This window comes from Felis catus, chromosome A3 (assembly GCF_018350175.1).
Source record: "Felis catus isolate Fca126 chromosome A3, F.catus_Fca126_mat1.0, whole genome shotgun sequence".
In the NCBI taxonomy this organism is placed as follows: domain Eukaryota; kingdom Metazoa; phylum Chordata; class Mammalia; order Carnivora; family Felidae; genus Felis; species Felis catus.
This window is the reverse complement of record NC_058370.1, coordinates 112,103,662-112,124,624: the sequence shown is the minus strand read 5'-3', so window position 1 is coordinate 112,124,624 and position 20,963 is coordinate 112,103,662. Positions and strand designations below refer to the sequence as shown.

Sequence of the window (20,963 nt, the reverse complement as noted above, 5' to 3'; positions counted from 1 at the left end):
GCTAGAAGCTGATCCTAACTTAGCAAAGAACATGCTAATTGTGCAAGCCATAGAAAAGAGGTTTGTTCTGTACTGTAACTGTGTAATAAGATGAAGGCAAACACTAATTTAACCATCCTTGACAGTTCATTTCTTTTTGAAAAGCAATAAGACATTAAGTTCTCAATGTTTCTAATTTTTAAAGTTACTGTGCATTAAATAAATGTAATTTTACTATTTTCAAAACATTTCCCATGAATTTATAACAAAGAGTTTGAGAGTTTGTGATGTTTGGAAATAAATACTTGTGAAGGTCACACGATATTTACATTTTCTCATTGATTATTAAGTTAATTTTATACAGTTTCAGTTTGCATGGTCGTTTTATAGTCCTGAAGTGCCATGCTTACCTTAGAAAGCAAGAACCATTTCTTCTTACGCTATATATTCTCATTGGGAGATCAGGTCCCTCAGGTGGGTTGGTTAAAGGATTTGATGGCGAGATAACTATATGTTTCTCAACAAGTAAATGGGTTGCAAAATCTTGTGTTCTGAAGGGCAGAAATAGGGAGGGAATGGCCAAAAGCACGTTACCTACCATGAATTATGAGAAAGAAATTGTGGAAAAGTCTCAAACCTATAGATTAGAGAATTGAGGTCTATAAACCTGGTTGGACAGAGAAGAAGATGGAATCCCAGTAATGAAACTATGTATTTATAGAAGGTGGAGTAAATGAGACACAAATACGTATGTAGTTATGTCTGGGCCCTCATTCTTCCCTTGTTCAATATCCCCTGAAGGATAAAGAGAAAAAAAATGGGAAAAACATATCTGTCACTCTTATACATATACATACCAACACATATGTATACATGTATGAACACACAAAGTGTTACGGGCATAACTTCATGCTTACATAAATGAGTTTTATCCACCTGAATGCCTTAAAATTAATACATCTATTTTGTGTTTTTAATTTTTTTTAATGTTATTTTTGAGAGAGAGAGAGAGAGGCAGACAGACAGACAGACAAACATGGTGCGAGCAGAGGAAGGCAGAGAGAGAGAGAGGGAGACACAGAATCTGAAGCAGGCTCCAGGCTCTGAGCTGCCAGCGCAGAGCCTGACGCGGGGCTCAAACTCACAAACCCTAAGATCATAACCTGAGCTGAAGTAGGACGCTTCACTGACTGAGCCACCCAGATGTCCCTCGTGTTCTTATTTATTACATGGGAAATTAGTTAGGGATTTGGAAAATACTGAGTCAGTAAGGAGGACACTGTAAACATGTTGGGATGAATGAAATTCTGAAAAATTATTATAATCGCATCCACAGTGAGTGAATTAATATTATCTCTTAATCTTTGTGAGGCTTCATTTATTTGTCCTCCTTCACTACACAGTAAAAAAATGAGACAAGGCCTACCTTGGTGTTGTGAATTGCATTATGTTGAGCGTTGTTGAGGGTTTTTAAAAACTAGTTTATGATGTATTGTGAATAATTTTCTATGTGCATCCAAGGGAGTAATCAATATACCTTCCTTTTAAATTGAAAGCTGTGTTCAGCCACTCCCACAGCTCTGTAATTTCCAATTTTATCTCTGAATTCTACTAAGAAGCAAAATCTTGTAAGTGGACACAGTGTGCAGAATGATCAATGACCTGCCACCGAAGAACGCCGTTTGTCATGAGGATTCTGTTCTTCATGGTTTGGAGGGGAAGCGGCCTGTAGTAATCATTCCCACTTACCTTTTCGGAATCACCTACCTGATTTTGTTTATTCTCTGAAGCAAGAGATGTGATGAGATCACTCGGGGGCTGAGTCCCTCTCTTGCTAAGGCAGCCACCAGCAGGGGAAAGACTTCACCTGGAACTTTAGCACAACAAAGACACTGTACTTAGTACTCCAGGAAGACTCCTGCTAGCTTTCTCCTGGTTCATTCCAAGCCTATCGATGTTGGGTTGTAGAAGTTACTGCTTCTGATTTGATCTGTGTGGCCTTGGGGTCAAGCCACTGTCTGACTCTGAGTCCCAGTTTCTTCAAGAGTGAAATACATGCTTGATCTATTTTACCTCTAAGGTGAAACATTCTCTGAATTTTGCTGCAATCATATATATACATGTATGTGGCTGTATGTGTGTATACATAAATATGCATACATACAGTCCTCTGAAGTTTGCTTTTTTACTTAGTAGCTTTTAGACACCACTTCATAACAGTTCATAGAGAACTTCCTTATTTTAATGGCTGGAGCAGGCTTTATTGTATCTACATACAATAGTCGATTCAAGTAATCTTTTAATTTGAACATTTAGAAGGTTATCAATTATCAACATTTTGTAATTTCAAATAGTACTGAAATAGACATATGAGTTTTCCCTACCACATACCACGTCTGAATGAATTAGAGATTTAAATTAAAAAAATGAGAGTATGCAAGTACTAGGAGAAAACAGGAGTAAACTGGTCTTAATCTGAGTGTAAAGCAAGGCTTTACGACTCTTCTGAACACATAATCTGTATAATATGGGGGACATTTAGGCTTTGAGAGAGATTTAATCATAGCAATAAATATTAGATCCCTGTCTTTTTGTTCACACACATGGGGCATCTTGACTTGGGGTATCTTCTACTTGTTTGAAACAGTTACTCACCCGCTCTTTGGTGTTACCACAACACAAATCATATGATATGGTAGTTATTTGTCTATATTAATTCCTTACTAAGCCAGGGATTTCTAAAACCAAAGTGTTCGTTTTCCTTTTCCATGCACACCTCCTCCCACTTTCTGATTCTATAAGCCTATACCACTACCAGAAACCTGCATTTTAACCAGGACTCAGGAACTCTGACATAGGTGGCTTCAGGAAGTACATTTTACCAAATAAATTAGGCTTTGAGCCCCCTGAAAGCTGGAGCTCTACTGTATTTATTTTTCTACTATAATTATTCCTCTAATACACACGTAAAGACCAAGAGTGTAATAAGTACACAATAAATGTTTTTGAGGAATAAAACATTAATAGTTGATGGTTCTTTAACAAGAATGAATTTAAGATATATTTAATAATGATGGTTAAGCTTTCAAGACAATACAGTTCAGATTACTTTCTTTCTTCATAAGCCTTAGTTACTTGGAAATATTTTGCCTAATGTAGTAGCTAATTTTATATGTCAACTTGACTAGGCCATGGAGTATGCAGATATCTGATCAAAAATTCCCCATGTATCTTAGTGAAGGTGTTATTGGATGAAATCAATGTTTGAATAGACTGAGCATAGCACCTTGCACTCCGTAATGTGGGTGGACCTCATCCAATCAAGTGAAGACCTGAAAACAGCAAAAAGGTTGAGAGGGAAATCCTCCTACCTAACTACTTGAGCTGGGACATCCATGTTCTTCTGCACTCCAACTCAACTTACACAACTGGTTCTTAAGACATCGGGTGACAATTGAAATTATACCATTCATTCTACCAAGTGTCCAGCTTGCTACACGCAAACCTTGGGACTGCTCTACCTCTGTAATTATAGGAGCCAATTCCTTCTAATAAATCTCTCTCTCAAATGTATATGTTAATATTTATATTTAGTATTTATACTTATATTTATATAACCCTCTATCCTATGGTTTGAGAGAACCCTAATATACCTGCCTAGGCTATTCTAATGGAGACTGAGTTTAAAACAACAACCCAAAACAACAATGAGAACAAATGTTGCTTCAACTTTCTTATCTTCCTTTCTGTTCCCGTTCCCTTTCCCTTTCCTTCCCTCCTTCTCTCTCCCTCCCTCTCTTTTTTCAGGGGTGCCTGTGTGGCTCAGTCAGTTAAGTGTGCAGCCTGGGCTTAGTTCATGATCTTGTGGCTCATGGGTTCGAGCTCCACGTCAGGCTTCACAATGGCAGTGCAGAGCCTGCTTGGGATTCATTCTCTCCCCCTCCTTCCCTCCCTCTCTCCCCCACCTCCATCCCTCCCTTGCTTGCATGTGTTCTCTCTCTCTCAAAATAAATAAATAGACTTAAAAAACTTCATATGTCTTTTCTAAAATAGACATGCTATTTTATAGTAAAATAGACATACCAGTTTATGTTGTGTGCTTCACTAAAAAGAACTGCCTAATATCTCATACAAAATCTCAATGAACTTTTATTTTTAATTTCCAAGATAGTTATAACATACATTGTATATACTAAATGTACATATATTTACATATACATAAAATAATATGTCTGTGGATATAAACAGGTAGACAGTATATTAGAGGTCTCTGGAGAAACAGAACCAAAGGATATATGTAGGTATCTATGAAGAGACTTATTACAGGAATAGGCCCACATGTTTACGAAAGCTGAGTAGTCCTACAATCTGTCTACTGAAAGCTGGAGAACAAAGAAAACCAGTAATATAATTCATCCCAAATCTGAGGGCCACTGGTCCTTATCTCTTCCAGAAACACTCTCACAGACCCACCCAGAAATAGTGTTTTACAAGCCATCTGGACACCCCTTAGTCAAGTTTCCACATAAAATTAACCATCACAGAGAGATAGACAGACAGATTTTTCATGTTCTGCACATATACTGTCAACACTACTCAGAGAAAAAGAAATGTGTAAAAGCTTTTATGTGAGACTAACTTTAAAATCACGATGTAACCAGTTCTGTAAATTTGAGGGTAAAATGGACAGCACCTATCTTTAGCACCAACAGAGGAGAAACCCATTAGTATATATATATTTTTTTTTTGAGGAAAAAATAACATTATTGTCTGGAAATATCAAGGAAGTAGACAAGAAAGTGAATAGCAGGGAAAACAATAAATTTATTTGATGCAGCCAAATGTTGGCAGATACAGGGAATTGTAAGGCAAGACTGACAAAAAATGTGATGGCAAGAAAAGAAAGATGTTAAGTTAGTGATACAAAAAAATCAAACTCTGCTGGTGCCTTTGTAGCATGAACAACCCATAAAAGAATCTCACACAGTGGTTTCTTATTACTGGCTCTGTTTTCAGAGTTACACATCAGTCCCGGTGCTTCAGACTGTGCTCATCCAAGCAAAGTAGGAAAGATATGATTGAATGATTAACCAATAAATGAGATTCATGCAAATGGCCTCTTGGAAAATTCTCAAGTCAAAATAAATATTTTATGTACTGGGCAAATTTTGTATAGCTAAATAATGCTCATAGTCTATGTTTTGATTCATCTATCTGCACACACGTATATGTGACTAAGCCAAGGCAAAGTGGGCAAGTACATTTCTGACATCCTCTTTTTTTCTTGCACTCATGAGTTTTTTTTTTTCTATCCCCTCCCATCTCAACTCATGGCAGCTCTGATCTTTTTACAGTCTTCATGTTTTGCTTTTACTAGAAAGTTACATGGCTGGAATCATACAGTATGTAGCCTCTTCACTTGGGCTTCTTTCATTTAGTAATACATGTTTAAATTTCCTTCAGGTCTTTTTATGGCTCTATAGCTCATTTCTTTTTAAAGCTGAATAATATTCAATATCTGGATATACCGTGGTTTATTTATCCATTTATCTACTGAAGGACATGTTGGTTGCTCCCAAGTTTTGACAATTGTGAATAAATCTGCTATAAACATCCATGTGGATATAAGTTTTCAATTCCTCTGAATAAATACCAAGGAGTGTGACAACTGAATGATATGGGAACAGCATGTTTAGTTTTGAGTAAGAAACCACTCAAATGCCTTCCAAAATGGCTCTACCATTTTGTACTCCCACTGGCAATGAATGGGAGATCCTGTTGCTTTTACATCCTTGCCAGCATTTGGTGTTGCCAGTGTTCTGGATTTTGGCTATTCCAAGAGGTGTGTGGTGGTATCTCAATGTTATTTAATCTCACATGCACTTGTCATGTCCTTTGCTGGTTCCATTTCATGGAACAAGTGTCGCTTGTTAAGATTTTTTTATGTTCTAAAGTAATTTGTACTAGCATTAGAGGTGTTTGAGCCAAGAAAACAACAAAAGAGATCATGCTGGGAGAGTGGGGTTTCAGGCAGGTATAGGCAGGTATATATTTACATTTTTTATTTTTGAGAGATAGAAGCAAAGCACAAGTGGGGGAGGGGCAGAGAGAGAAGGAGACACAGAATCCCAAGCAGGCTCCAGGCTCTGAGCTGTCAGCACAGAGCCCAACGTAGGGCTTGAACTCACAAACTGTGAGATCATGATGAGTCGGAGTCAGATGCTTAACTGACTGAGCCACCCAGGCGCCCCCTCAGGCAGGTATATTGATCTTTGTTTTTCAGGCATAAGTCTCATATCGTGTAGAAAGCCATACTAATTGACTGACACTTCAGAACAGTGATGCACCAGGACGCTTTGAAGGAGTAAGTGCATATGTTGATATCAGACAGACTGAGTTTGGATCCTGACAATTCCATCTAATAGCTGTGTGACCCTAGACAAATTACTTAATCTTTTGAAGAGTCAATGCTCTATAAAACAGGAGTAAATATCTCCAGCCATGATATTGTTCTGAGATTAAAATTTAAATTAGATAATTTCAAATGCATTGTAAGTACCTGATTTAGTACCTGAGTACTTTAGCAGGTACTAAAATGGCTACTATTCTTCTTCTTATTACTAACTATGGTGGGACAGTGGTAATATTAGGAGTGATATTTTTACGTATGTGGGTTGTTTGAGGATTAAATCAAGTTATATTAGAAAAATTTTTCTGTCACAGTATATGGTAGAAGCATTCACTGAAACGGACCTTTCATTTGTAAGAAGCAAAGGGTGAGCTTGCTTTTATTTTATTGTGTTGGATAGTTTTTAACCAGTTTCTGAGAGCTGAAATGCAAACCAAAATAGCTCTTTTACTACATGGATGTATATTATTATGACACGCTTTTGGATTTATCCCCAGTTTCTTTCTCACTTTCCTCCAATCTTTCAGTTCTACTTATTAAAAAAAAATCAGAAATGGTAATGATCTTCTCTAAGCTTCTGGTGATCAGGATCAAGGAAGCTGCTTGAGTTTAAACCAAAATGGAGGGTGAGTTTTTATTCTCAAGTTCTTTACATAAAACATAAGAGATCTCTTTGTATTACAACCTTCATTTATAAGGAAATATCGATTATTTGCATTTAGATTAAAATACGCTAGTGTTTTGTATATTATAACTATGTTCAAAGACCTCAAAATATAAAATTAAACTGTTAATAACGGCCATCTTTAGTTTCAGGAAATATATTTAATTATATCTATACATAAATGTTCCAAAATAGATATTATTGCTCTTATAATCAAAGGAAAAATTCTTACATCACACATTCTCAGGAAATGCTGTCTCTTTGCTACAGACTTTTGAGTGATTTCTGAACCAAAGGAATTCCTTGATGCCCTCTTAAAAGGTAAACATTCCTGAAACCTCACTATGTGTAAATGCTAAATGTTACTGTTTAAAAGCTAAGTTTATGACACAAATATTCTTGTTTCTGAAAGTTTTTCATTAAGGTAATTTAAAAAAATTACTCTGATATTTGTTCAGAATTATAGTTCAACTATACCTAAATACAAAACTTGACTAGTCTTAGTCTATTATATATGCATATATATTATATACAGTAAAACTTTGGATTGTGACTTGTTCTGCAAGTGTTCTGCAAGATGAGAAAACATTTCTAATATTTTTAACCTGATAAACAAGCAATATCTTGCAATATGCGCAGTACATGATGTCGAACATCACATGATCACAAGTGAGCCGATGGTTTCTCTCTCTCTTTCTCTCTCTCTCTCTCTCTCCCTCCATCCTTCCCTCCCTCCCTCCCTTATTCTCTGTGGGATTCTGGGTGATCATCTCCCATGCTCAGATGCTCGGTCTCAGGCTGCGCTCTTTAGAAGAAATCAGCGATTTTTTCGAACATTGGAAGGTGCCCACAACTGGCACTACTGTGTTTTTTGTCACTTGAAAGCACCTAAGGACCGGTCTTTGCTTTTCCGTACAAGAGTAAGCTTAGGAATACATTGCTTCATTCTAGGTCGGGCTGCCTGCAGATACAGACCCTTTCCTCTGCTGCCTTATTGCCAGGTACATTAAGTACAATATACGACAAGAGTTTATTCATACAGTACTGTGGTCAACATCCGTGCGAGTGTATACAATGGCCCCCATGCAGAAAAAGGTTGAAAACAAAGGCGGTAGGAAGAAAGAGATGATTATGGTGCGAGTTAAGAAGGAAATCATCAAGAAGTACAAATGAGGCATGCAAGTAGCCAAAATTGCAAGATTTTATAAGAAGTCTACATTTGCATCTTATCTGCAGAGGAGGAGGAGAAAAGATGGAAGAATCCCTCACTTCAAGTAAGATTAGGGAGATGTGTAAAATGTGGGAAACAGCGCAAAATGTTGTAGAAAAGACCACCCGAGTAAGGCTGTAGCAGTGCGGGCGATGAATGTGTTTAGCAACAATGCAATGTCACGTTTCCAGAAAACTCAAAAGGAGGCGACAGCAACTGTCATTGGATAAGCTCCTTGTTAAAGTTGTGCAAGAAGAAAAAGATTCCATTGACCGATGGATAGCAGTAAATCCGTTAGTGATAGTCAAAGTCGTCCTACACAATAAGCCTCTTCTTTCTTGTCTCCCTCACACCAGCCACAAAGGTTTTCCAAGGTAAGTGGAGGTTAATTTCTTTTTTTATATTTTGTATTATATTATTTTGTATTATATTACAGTATTGTAATCATTTTTATTGAATGATTTTGGGTTGTGGAACAAATCATCTGAGTTTCCATTATTTCTTATGGGGAAATTCACTTTGATATACAAGTGCTTTGGATTACAAGCATGCTTCTGGGACAAATTATGCTTATACACCAAAGTTTTACTGTATTTACAATTTCCCCAAAATATTAACAGCAATATTCATATGTTTTTCTATACAGCATATTCCATTTCTCTTTATCTTTGAAGTGCCTGCCAGATTTACTAACTTTCAAAAGTAGACATGAAAACATCTGTTTTCCTCATCTTTTTTTTTAAATTTTTTAAATGTTTATTTATTTTTAGAGAGAGACAGACAGAATGCAAGAGGCAGAGGGGCAGAGAGGGATATACAGAATCCGAAGCAGATTCTAGGCTCTGAGCTGTCAACAAAGAGCCCAACGTGGGGCTCAAACCCACAAACTGTGAGATCAAGACCTGAGCCAAAGTTGGACGCTTCACCGGCCACCCCCAGGTGTCCATTTTCCTCATCTTATGATTTTGTCTTCAGAAGTTAATCATATGTCAATCATTAACTTCTAAGGGAAGACTGAAGGAAAAACAAGATTATGTACATATTCATGTGAAATTTGCTAAAATGGAGCTGATAACAGTTTATTTTAAATAGTTGAATTGGTATCTATTTTTTTCTTTTTCATTTCATTGAGTTATATCAGGTTAATCCTAATATACCTGTATTTCAAAAAGGTCATTGAATTGTCATTGTACAATAAGGCATTTGGGAAACATGAACTTGGGAGTTCCTTTCTCTTCTCTGGGTGGAGACGAACAATTTTGGTTCATACTATTAAAGGGCAAATTTGCATATGCTCAATATTTTGGTTTTGAGTTAAGATATTAGGCATCCCCTCACCTGCTCCCTAAAAAAAAAGCAAAGCATCTTTCCTCTTCAATTGCTCTAGTTTAATAAAAGCAAAGATTGTAACTGCTGTGAATCATTGGCAGGGCTCTTAGCACTGCATGTATTCTAAACACATCTTCAAGTCGGCTGGCAACCTTGTTCCCTAACCCAAAGCCTGCATACTAATGTGAAAAGTCTGATGTTATTCAGGCCACATAAAGACTACTTTTCTCCTGAAATACCACCTTGAAAAGATACCAAACACAGTAAGTTATATGTAAAAAGTGAATATTAAAAGTAATGCCACTGTCTCACCCAAGAAGTGGGTCAAGTTTTCTGGATCAAAATCTAGTTGATCGCATGTTAAAATGATGTATTTCATATCAGAGTTAGTCATATATACAGACAAAAACAGGTGGATGTCAGGGCTCCTGGGTGGCTCAAGCATCCAGCTTTGGCTCTGGTCATGATCTCATGGCTCTCTGCCCTTCCTCTGCTTGCACTCTGTCTCTCTCTCAAAATAATAAGTGTTAAAAAAAACCCAAAACAGGTGGATGTTACTTGAGGGATGCTATGTTGTTAGTTATCTATACCCCACATCCATAAGCAGTGTACAAGTTTTCCTGAATTTCATTTTTTTGGATTTATTCATTTGGGTTATTATTTTCTCTAGAGAGTTCTTATTAAAAAGCAATTGTTAGCTTGCAATAGAGGGTTGATGCATTACGATGAATTATTTATGAGGATGGTTAAGTTTTACTTTGGGGATAAGAAATAAGGATGTGGATGATATAAAACAGAAACCCCAGGAAATTATATGTAGGGTTTGTGTACAAGACAACTCTACCATCACCATGTAACTCTTTGAAGGCAAAGCCTGAATCTTATTTATTTTTATATGCTCCATTTTGCTTATTAGAGTTCCACACATCCGTTTCAATATAGAATTGAAGAAGTGATTTCTACTAATAGAAGCATTAACAAAGATGGAACTTTTTCCATGCAAGGACAGCTTAAGAGAATCTTGACAATGGAGATGCCCAAGCATAAGCATAGGCAAGAATGAGGCCATCCACCATATAGTCAGCTGTTCCTACTTTGGTCATTTTCAGGAGTCTACCTAGATCCTCAAATAATTAGCCTCCGTTTAGGGAAGAATCCAACTCAAGAGGAAATAGATTAGTGTAAGTGCTTTGCTTACAGTAATACTGCAATGGAAGACGAGTGTTTACTTTATTTGTATTCTCAGGAAAATCTACTTTTGGAAGTAAGCTAATGAGAATCGATTGAGGGGACCAGATAGCAGTGACAGTGACTTTTGAGTGTCTTGTAATGGGATAGCAGGAGGTATAAAGGCTCTGTATTCCCCAAATCTGAGGTTAGGATTTTGGCTACATGGATCTTTGGAGGTGTGATTTATCCCCTAGGAGTACAAATTACCTTTCAAAAAAGAGAAATTCTGATATATGTCTATGTTACTGAATGAAACAAAATTGCCTTTATCAAGCATTACGTCTTGATTCAAATAATAATGGCCTCCACTCTCACCTCCCCTAACATGAGACTACCAAAGAACACAACCTCCCTGTTCCATTACAGTTACATTCAAATTCAAGAAATGTTGGTAAATCAAAAAAATATTATTGTCAAAGAAATTTTGTTTTCTTTTTGTTCAATAACAAAGAAAGATCAAAGATTGTCTCCATTTCTGGATTTCACAACAAAACTTTCATTTTCCTTTCTATTGTCTTCTATCTGTATCATCAATTTACGTTAGGGCCACTTACCTATTAGGCTTTTGCTAATTTCTGGCTTCTCTAAAATCTATACTTAACACAAGAGAAGAAAAGAGAGACATTTTCTGGACCTTTCACATACATGACCAGATTATAAAATGAACGGAACTGTTTTGAACAGACTCGAAACTGGTTTTAGGTTGGGCAGCAGTGCAGTAACCTAGGCATTGTGTTCTAACTGTTGTTTTGTTTTGAACAGACTTCAATCACGTTCATAAACAAATAAGGACTGGAGTATATGCTGCTGGATGCTTCTGGTAAGGACAAGGAGCGGTCAGTGATAGAGACAATGCTGAGTGTTGATATAATCACTGGAGAATGTATAGAAATAAACTATACACACAAAAATTCAAAGCCAGAGCTCTCCTGCTGCAAAACATCATTGTAAATGGTATTTCTTTTGATGCCTTTCCATCCTTTCTCTATCCTTCTTTTATTTCAAAACTATATTCAGCTCCACCTCGAGATTGACAGACACATGTGCACGTACACACACACACACACACACACACACACACACACACTGATGTTTATAATAAAAACTCACTTGGCTTACATCCTATTTCCTCACAAGGCCTTGCTTTCTACTGAAATGTTTTAGCAAAATCTCTTTCAACTAAAACTGGTAACGTATAAACAACCAAAGAGCAATGGAATGAGAGTGGGTAGTGCTTCCTTTAAACTTAACTCAGAGGACAGAAGCAGTTAAAAGTACTATCACTCCACAGCCTAGGTAAGTCCTGATGAGACACCATTTACAGAAGTAGTATCTCTAACCTCATGAAATTAGGATGAAAATGTCATATCCTGGGGGAGCTTGGAGAAAAGGATTAGTATGGGGAGAGTAAGGTGATCCTTTGGGACATAGACAAGACTTAATATTCGTTATTATAATCCTTCAAAGATGGAATTAATGACAGGAAGGGGAAAGAAGTAATACTTATTGAACATCAGCTGTTCTAGACGATACTGATGAGTACATACATACGTATACATATGACCCAAAAGAGAAAAATATTTAACTCTAGAGATGTGATTGCACATTTGAGTTAAGGGGGATTCAGAAACTCCCCACAAGCTTCCTATTTCTTCAGTTACATGAAGGAGATTGCTGCTTCTCCATGATCATACCCCGGCACGATGGCAGATTTGGGATACGAATGCAAGGGGTTTTGACTCAGCAGACAGTAATTTTACTAAAGCAATAATCTAAATTTTTGTAAGCCCAAAAGTTATTTACTTTAATTCAGTTCTAGGAAAACAAGAGTAAAGAAAATTCTGCTGCTCCTGTCCTGATTATTCTCTGTAGAGATAGGACTGTTTAATAGGTACTTTAATTATATGTAGCACCTTCCTAAAATAGACAGTGAACTTTAGCAGGGGATTTATGATGACTTTCCCATTTATTTAACCACACTGATTCTTTCATGAACATGGCAGTGTGAGCTCTCCCCACCTCTTCATCTCAAATCCACCACCAAGACTCCACATTTAATTAAGTTTGTATTTATGAAGCCCTCCTGTCCTCTGAGCAATTCAAAGAAGACATAACTAATACAAAATCGCTAAATGTCAGCTTCCAGAGAAGTGAGATTTCTTCATGAGAACCAGGCTCTCTGCCCACATTCCCCAACCCACACTGATACACCAAATGACACCAGTTATATTGCTGATCTTATGAAATATGTCTTAAAATAAATGCATACAAGACATTACTTCTATTTCTTTTCAGCTAAGAAGAAACAAAATTGCCAACTTCCAATTGTGTTTTTTAGAAAATGTTCCCATCAATCCATTTACAGACGTTTGTGGGAAAATTTTATTAGGTCTCTGTCCCTTTTCATTTGAATGTATCAGGTGTTCCAGACGAGGTGACTTTTGAGTCACTTTTGGCCGTTCATATAATACCACTCCACCTAGAGTCTAACTCTATTCTGTCTCCCATTATTTGCATTCTTCTACTTTTTCTCCCTTCCCCCCCCCCCCATTGGCCCACTGTCTTTTATTCACCCACTGTTTTAATCACTGTCTACTCAACCTGTCTGTGAGGGAGGGATTCCCACCCTATGGCTATGGGGGTGGCCATTATCACACACACAATACCAATTATTAATCACCATAATCACTACTAATCACCAATGTATTAATTATATATACTCTCATTCCAAGGAAGAGGACACCACTGCCATGCAGGGCCACGTGCGGTTGCACTTGGGAGCAGAGTGAATAAGCAGGCTTTGTAGTATCAAGAGGGTGAGGTGGCTCCGGATCCCAACAGGAGGATGGGATTAGCTTGTTTGAATAATTCAAAGGGCTGGCAAAGAACTGAAATCTGCCACTCAGAGATAAGCAGGAACTGTACCTGGTCCCCATGAAAAGAAGGGTTGTTTGGCTTGGGGACCTTATCAACAGAGCAGAGTGGGGAGGGGAACTTGTCATTAGGCCATTTGTAGCCCCCTTATATTTACCAGTCATCAAGCAGGACATAATAGAGACTTACATTTAGGCTTCACATCGCACCCATCTTCCCATTTAAGGTAGCAGATATTTACTGAGTACTCACTATGTCCAAAATTACAGGCTATATCATCTCCATAATAGCTAGAGTCTTGGGCCATATGTTACCCAATTTTAAATACTATTTGTCCTCAACTGGGTGACACCATTAAGGCAAGTATTATTTGACCATTTTACAGATGAGGAAAACTTGTGTTTACAGAAATTGTGCTTTGTCTAAGATTTCACAGCTCATAATTGTACTTAGCTTTCAAATTAGGTCTCCATTTATTAGAATACTCTACTTTTTTTCTTCCTCTGTTTGTGCTTTGAGTATATCCAGTGGACATAATAAGCTTGTTAGATTTTGGGCTAAGAACATTCTCATGCAACCACTCAAACATGAAGCAAGACTGACCAAGCTACCTTTTCGGGGATGATGCTCAGGATGCCTGATCTCCTTTCTTCCCCTGTTATACTACACACTTGGAGTGGAATGCATGGGGAAGCATACACTTTCCAAGTTGAGCATGCCATCATGTATTCAAATCTTTTTGCTGCCCAGCCCAAGCATGCTGGTAGAAGCAGAACACTAATGGACAATAGATAAACATATTTTTGTTTCTTAAAAATGAATGGCCAGGGGCCTGGCGCCAAACTATAGAACAACATGAAGGCATAATTCTGGCTGCTTGTGCTCAGATGTCTACATGATCTTTGGATGCCTCAGAAAGATTTAAATTCTTCCAGAACTGTAGCTGCCAGTGTGCCTTGAGCTGTGATTCAATGTAAAGATAAAGATGAGCCAATGTAACACTTATAGAAACATAAGATTTAAGATTGTCTGAATGCTTCCATGTCTTAAGCATCTCTTGAGAAATTCCAGAATTTAAATAGGTCAGCAAATGATGAGTCCTTCAATTACACAATCTGGAAAGATGGCTTCCTATGTCTTTCAGTGGATGAGCCCAACATATAAAAAAGGAAAATTCGTTGAAAAAGTACATTTTTAGGTTTACCCAGTACAGGTGAACATGACTATTTCTAGAAGAAAAAGCTCCCTTTTCTTAATTTACTGTGTGCATGTGTGTATGCGTGTTTTCTTTATGAGATAAATAGAAGTTTCTGGAATTATTTCTGTGACTTCTCCCCAAACAACATTTTTTTGGCTTCTTGTGCCAAAGTCAAATGCAGAATACAGTGGAAAGCTTTTCCAAAATTGCTGATGGGGGAGAGTAAATAGAAAAGATTTGCACCAGATTTATTATTTTATGCTGATTTGTGTAGTGTATCTTCCTTTTGAAAGGGATGAGAAGAAACATATCCCTAACCAATTCATTTTCCAGTTTTGAATGTGAATAAGAATATAGGAATTGACATATATATTTTATCCTAAGCATTAAATAAGTCCCAGAAGAAAAACAAAGGTCTAAATAATCATAATATGTAACTCTAATTCAAATAAAATAACGGAGTTCAGTTTCCTTTAGGATTGTTAACCACCTTATTAAAAATAACTTTTGGAAATAATAAATAAGTTATCCTCCTGTGTATGCTGTTTTCACATAGCATGGATGAATATTAATAAACAATATATATTCAAACATTCCAAATCCATAAATAACACATATGAGCTTTTTAAATGAACACAACTTCCAAATTTTTATTTACTTGAATTCAGTCAGAATCTTGAAGCTTGGATTCGTTTAGTTATTCCCTATAGTTTCATTGACTATATTGCCTATGTCTTGGGGATGAGGAAGCTTCAATTCTTATAATTTCAATGTAATGTAATGTAAACTCAAACTCGTGATTATCATAATGTAAATTACAATTTGTGATTATCCTGAATTCAATTTTCCTGATAATCACAGAAAAAAGAAGTTTGGTTGTTTGGTTTTGGTGTAAAGAATTGTGTGTGGCATGTGTGTTCAGAAATAGTATTGGCAAGGGGATTCTCCACACATATGACATCATTTAACTAAAGTCCTTCTTTGTTCTCTGGTTACTTTTCATACTACACACACTTATGTGCACATGCACACACACGTACACACACACACACACACACACACACATAAAGATTCCCTAGAGTATGCATATCTATTAAGCTTTAACTAGTTAAAAGGGGAATTTTGTCTTAAATGTTTATTTATTTTTGACAGAGAGAGAGAGAGAGAGAGCGAGCATAACTGGGGTAGGGGAAGAGAGAGAGGGAGACACAGAATCTGAAGCAGGCTCCAAGCTCTGAGCTGTCAGCACAGAGCCTGACGCGGGGCTCAAACTCAGAGACCGTGAGATCATGACTTGAGCCAAAGTTGGATGCTCAACCTACTGAGCCACCCAGGCGCCCCGGGAAATTGTTTTTTTTTTTTTTTTTTTTTTGCAGGGATAACTGAGATTGGTAGTGTCAGATGATAAAAGAGCACCCAAGGTGAATCTTAATTCTTTACTCTTCTGAAATTGGTTATAGCTCACAACATCATCACCATGTAGATGCAAGACTTCTTTTTTTTTAATGCTCGTTTATTTTTGAGAGTGAGGGAGAGACAGAGCATGAGCAGGGGAGGAACAGAGAGAGAAGGGAGACACAGAATCTTAAGCAGGCTTCAGGCTCTGAACTGTCAGTACAGAGCCCAACACGGGGCTCAAACTCATGGACTGTGAGATTATGACCTGAGCCGAAGTCGGATGCTTAACTGACTGAGCCACCCAGGTGTCACAAAAATCTTTAAAAATTCTTAGTATGAAATAAGTTTCTTATGTGGCAGAATTTTCTTTTCTTTCTCCAGAGAAACTGGTATACTTTCTACCATGGACTAGTATTTTTTCCCATTTTAATTTGCCCGCGAGGAAACATGGAAACACATCTGCTCCCCAACACCAGATATTGAATTGACCTGCATCTCATGGCCTGCATGTTAACTTTCCCTGTATGGTCTTATCTTTTATTCTAACCTTATTTTTAGTGCTCTAGATAGTATGCCTAAGTCACTGTTTTGTTTTAGAATGTTGTAGCTTTAAATCAAACAATCAATAGTATGTCTCTAATTTTTTTATCCTGAACACATTGGATCTCAAGACATGTATCTGTGCTTTAATGTGCAAAACCAGAAATAACTGCATTTGCTTAAGATATTCAATCAGTTTCTTGTCATAAGACCTGTGTGGATAAGATTGGTAACTTTCTAGAGAGAGTCATATCTTCTGTGAGATATAGAAAATTTAAGTTTTCTCCCAATAAAATGGATACTGTAATTCTCTAAGATATAAATATAGCACATATGCTTTAAAAGCAAAATAATAGTCTATATTTTACTAGATATCTTAAAAACCTCCCTGATTCTTTATTCAAGCCATGTGATATAAGGGTTATTATGTCTACAATAGAAGTGATAGCTACTTTAACTGAACATATACGTGGCATCAGACACAATGCTAAATGCTTTTTAAAATCAGTCATCTTATTTAATTCTCACAATAAACTTGTATTCTATTTTTATTTTAAAGATGGGAAAACTAAGGACCATGTGTGAAATTTATGTGCATGTTCATAAAGTTAACAAATGACAGAGCTGGGATTTGAATCTGTATTTGCTGGGAATAATTTTGTTTATGGTTATTACAAAATCCTCAAGTAGTAAAGTTTTAAACAAGATACAGGTTCATTTCTTTTTTATTGTAAGTTTCTAGTGTTACATAGTTCAGAACTAGACTGAGGAGTGTGCTCAAATCATCCTCACAGCTCTAGGCTCCTGTCATTGTCAACTTTCTATTATCTCTAGGTATAGCTTTTGTCCTCATGTGCCAGGTGGTGTTATCTTCCATGGAGCAGGACTGAAGGTGAGAAGACTAAGAAAGGACAAAAGGTATACTCCTGATGTCGCCCAAGGAAAGTTCCAGGAAGCTGGCTAGTAACATTTATGCTTCTAACCCAATGACTGTAGTTGGCCAGATGGTACACTACTTACTAAGCAGATGACCACTGAGCAGGCCTGAACCCCGTGTAACAGCCTAAGAAACAACCCTTGCCAACATGGCCTTCACTAGGAATACTAACTTAGCTGAATTTCCCACGTAGTACATCAGGATCTTACCTTGAGGAGACTATATTTTTCTGCAATAATATTTGAAGTTGTCTCTTACTCAACTTTTTATGAAGACAGAAGAAGAGCTAGTTACAGGATGATTATTGCCCAGTGGTGTTCAGTTTACCAGATGAATGGCTGGTTGCATTTATAATATGAGAACCGTGTAAATTTCTTCACATCCAAATTAAACATAAACATATAAAACAAACTAAAAAGAATGAGCAGAAACATGTTGATATAAGTTGCTAATTTCTCCACATCAAGCAGAGAGTGAAAGCCCTTTCACATATATGCATTTATCTATTCATTCATTCAACTTTTTAATGTACCTATTATGCACTGGCATTTTTCCAAATGCTGGGTATCAAAGAACACCAACTAAAGAAAGACAAAACAGTCATTACTCTTGCATAGCTTACATTCTAGCAGGAGGGGCAGACGGTAAATACAAGCAAGAAGTGATGTCAGATAATTATAAAAGTGCTTTGTAGAAAAATAATGCAGGCAGAGCGCTAATAATAGCCAAGGGAATATTCTGGAGTGGATTCTGAATGAAAAATGGATTCTCAGCAAACAAAAATAAGGAATCCACAATAGTTCCTGTGAAAAACTATCAAGATTTCTCCTGGATTCAGCAATTTGTGAATGAGATGGCAGGAGGACAGGTGGTGAGGCAGAGAGAGACAGGCATTCTTCCTCATCAGTTTGTGTCAAGTTTCACATAAGCTTTCAGATTTTAAGTGCAGATGTAATGCTATCGTTTCCGAGGACTGTCTTGACCCCTTGTCTTCACTCATTTGAAAAAGCGTTTGACCTGTGTTTGTAAGCTTGTTTTCACTAAGAAGGGGAACCAAAGGTATAGGGTATCTAAAGCCCTAGAAGGCATTGCTTGTCTAGTTTCACGGCAGACATTTCCCAGAGAACTTGGACGGGCTTCCAGATCAAATAAATCAGGAAGAATGATATATGGAGAAAGAGCTGCCAACACACACTGTTTGTTTGGGGGCTAATGATCCCTAACTTATCTACGGTTAGCTTTATGAGACCAGATAAAGGGAACAATTCATTTGAGTGCTGTGTCTTCAAGAGGATGGCTGCTAACTTTACTGGAAGGTAATGTACAGGTGTAGACAGCAAGGGGCTTTTTTCTGATCACATTTTAGAATTTCATCAGGCTAAAACTTTTACATGTTTTTGTAAAATGTAAACACATACACATACAAATTATTATATATCATACTATAATATGAAATATATTTTAATATAATTTATATAGTGTGTGTGTACACACACACAATTTGTTTTATAACAATGGGAATTCAGAGCATAGGAGCTGAATATCACAAAGTTGATGATCCCATTTTGCCCCAACTCTCTCCCCTGACACAAGCGCTAATCAGAGTGTGCCTCTCCCTGGTCCCAAAATAAGCCTCTTCACTCTTTTTTTAAATTCTTATTTTATTTGAGAGTGAGCGTGAGAGAGAGAGAGGGAGAGTGAGAGTGAGAGAGAGAGAGGGATAGTGAGAGAGAGAGAGAGAGGGAGGGGGAATGAGCAGGGGAGGGGCAGAGAGAGAGAGAGAGAGAATGAGAATCCCAAACAGGCTGTTTACTGTCACCTCAGAGTCTCATGCGGGTCTAGATCCCATGAACTGTGATATTATGACCTGAGCCTAAATGAAGAGTCACTTAACTAACTTCTATGGCCTAGAAACAGTGCCAAGAGTTTCCTTTGCATAACTCATTTAAATTATTATACCTACTGTGTGTGCTAAATACTATAGTCCTTTTTTTTTTTTGTAGAAAAGAGTACATAGAATAATGAGTTGAAGGGAGAAATTTCAAGGAATATTTGGACTTTATAGATAAATTTTATGGATAAAGAAACTGACATCTACTTATTTGTTAAAAACCCACAATTAATCATTCTTAAATCCAAACAATCTGAAGTTATGTCCATTATGCCATAAAACTGGCTTGGGGACTACCGAACCATTTAGGCTATCCTCATTTACTTCGGCCTGCTGAGTGACCAGAACTGGACCAAGGTGTGTAAGCCATGTGAAAATGAAGAACATTGTGGTTGAAAACCTCCTTTTGGAATCAGACAGGGGCATATTTGAATCCTAGGTCTACATGTTGACTCTCTCTCTTTGAGAAAATGTCTTAACCTCATTTAGCCTTATTTCTCTATGTGTCTAATCAGAATATTTAACTCTCAGAGCTGCTTTCAAAATTTTAATTTATGACCATGAGACAGATATTTCATGTTCTCTATCTTAATAAATCTTCCAAAAACTCTGTGACCTAAATCTTAGTATCCTTATTGGACAGAAGCCATTGAGTACGGGGAAGACTCCAAGTTTGGGAGTCAGTCAGGACTACTTTTGAGCCCTCTCTCCCAACTGCTAACAATTTCTGAAAATTACTAGCAATGTATTAATAGAAAAGACACTTATAGAAGGCACATTATTATAAGGAAATTTTAAATAAGTACTAATCTGTCTTAGCTAGAACAAGGATTGGAGTTTGGAAGCCAGAGAGGTGTTTTAAAAAATTCCAAAGTTTTCACCAAAGGTGGAGGGAAAGAAAGAGAGGAGGTGGGGAAGTTAAACTATTTTAAAGATCCCGTTTCATTCAGGTGGGGAAAGATAGTCAATGATTATTGCATCATGGAGTGAAACAATAGGTTTCAATGTTTGATAATGGCAGTAATACCACCGCTTGACAATAACTACACCAGAAATAGGAAGGAAAATTACCATTGATCTCATTCATGCATATGGATATACTTCAAAAAAAACCTGAAATTAGCCATGTATAGAAAAAGATGTTACATGATAATTTAATTACATCCTAAAAATGGAACTGGCTTAATACTAGGGAAGCTCTGAGCCCAAGTTTGTACCTGAGCAGAATAGAGATTATAAAACACCCTTTGAGCATGTCAATAGATGCACCAGTGATAAAATTGGACTCCAATTTTTAACTAAAA

The 20,963-nt window shown here is 37.0% G+C and overlaps 1 long non-coding RNA gene across 2 annotated transcripts in view; it reads right to left on the bottom strand.

Annotated features, from left to right (window-relative positions):
* Positions 1-338: 338 nt before the first annotated feature.
* The window catches only part of LOC123384555, a 281,002-nt gene continuing 260,377 nt past the window's right edge, over positions 339-20,963 (bottom strand). For both annotated transcript variants that reach the window (XR_006595826.1, XR_006595828.1), the window contains exons 3-4: positions 1,747-1,852; positions 339-530 (exon numbers count right to left, since the gene is read on the bottom strand). This is a non-coding gene — a long non-coding RNA (uncharacterized LOC123384555). The remainder of the gene's footprint in view (positions 531-1,746; positions 1,853-20,963) is intronic.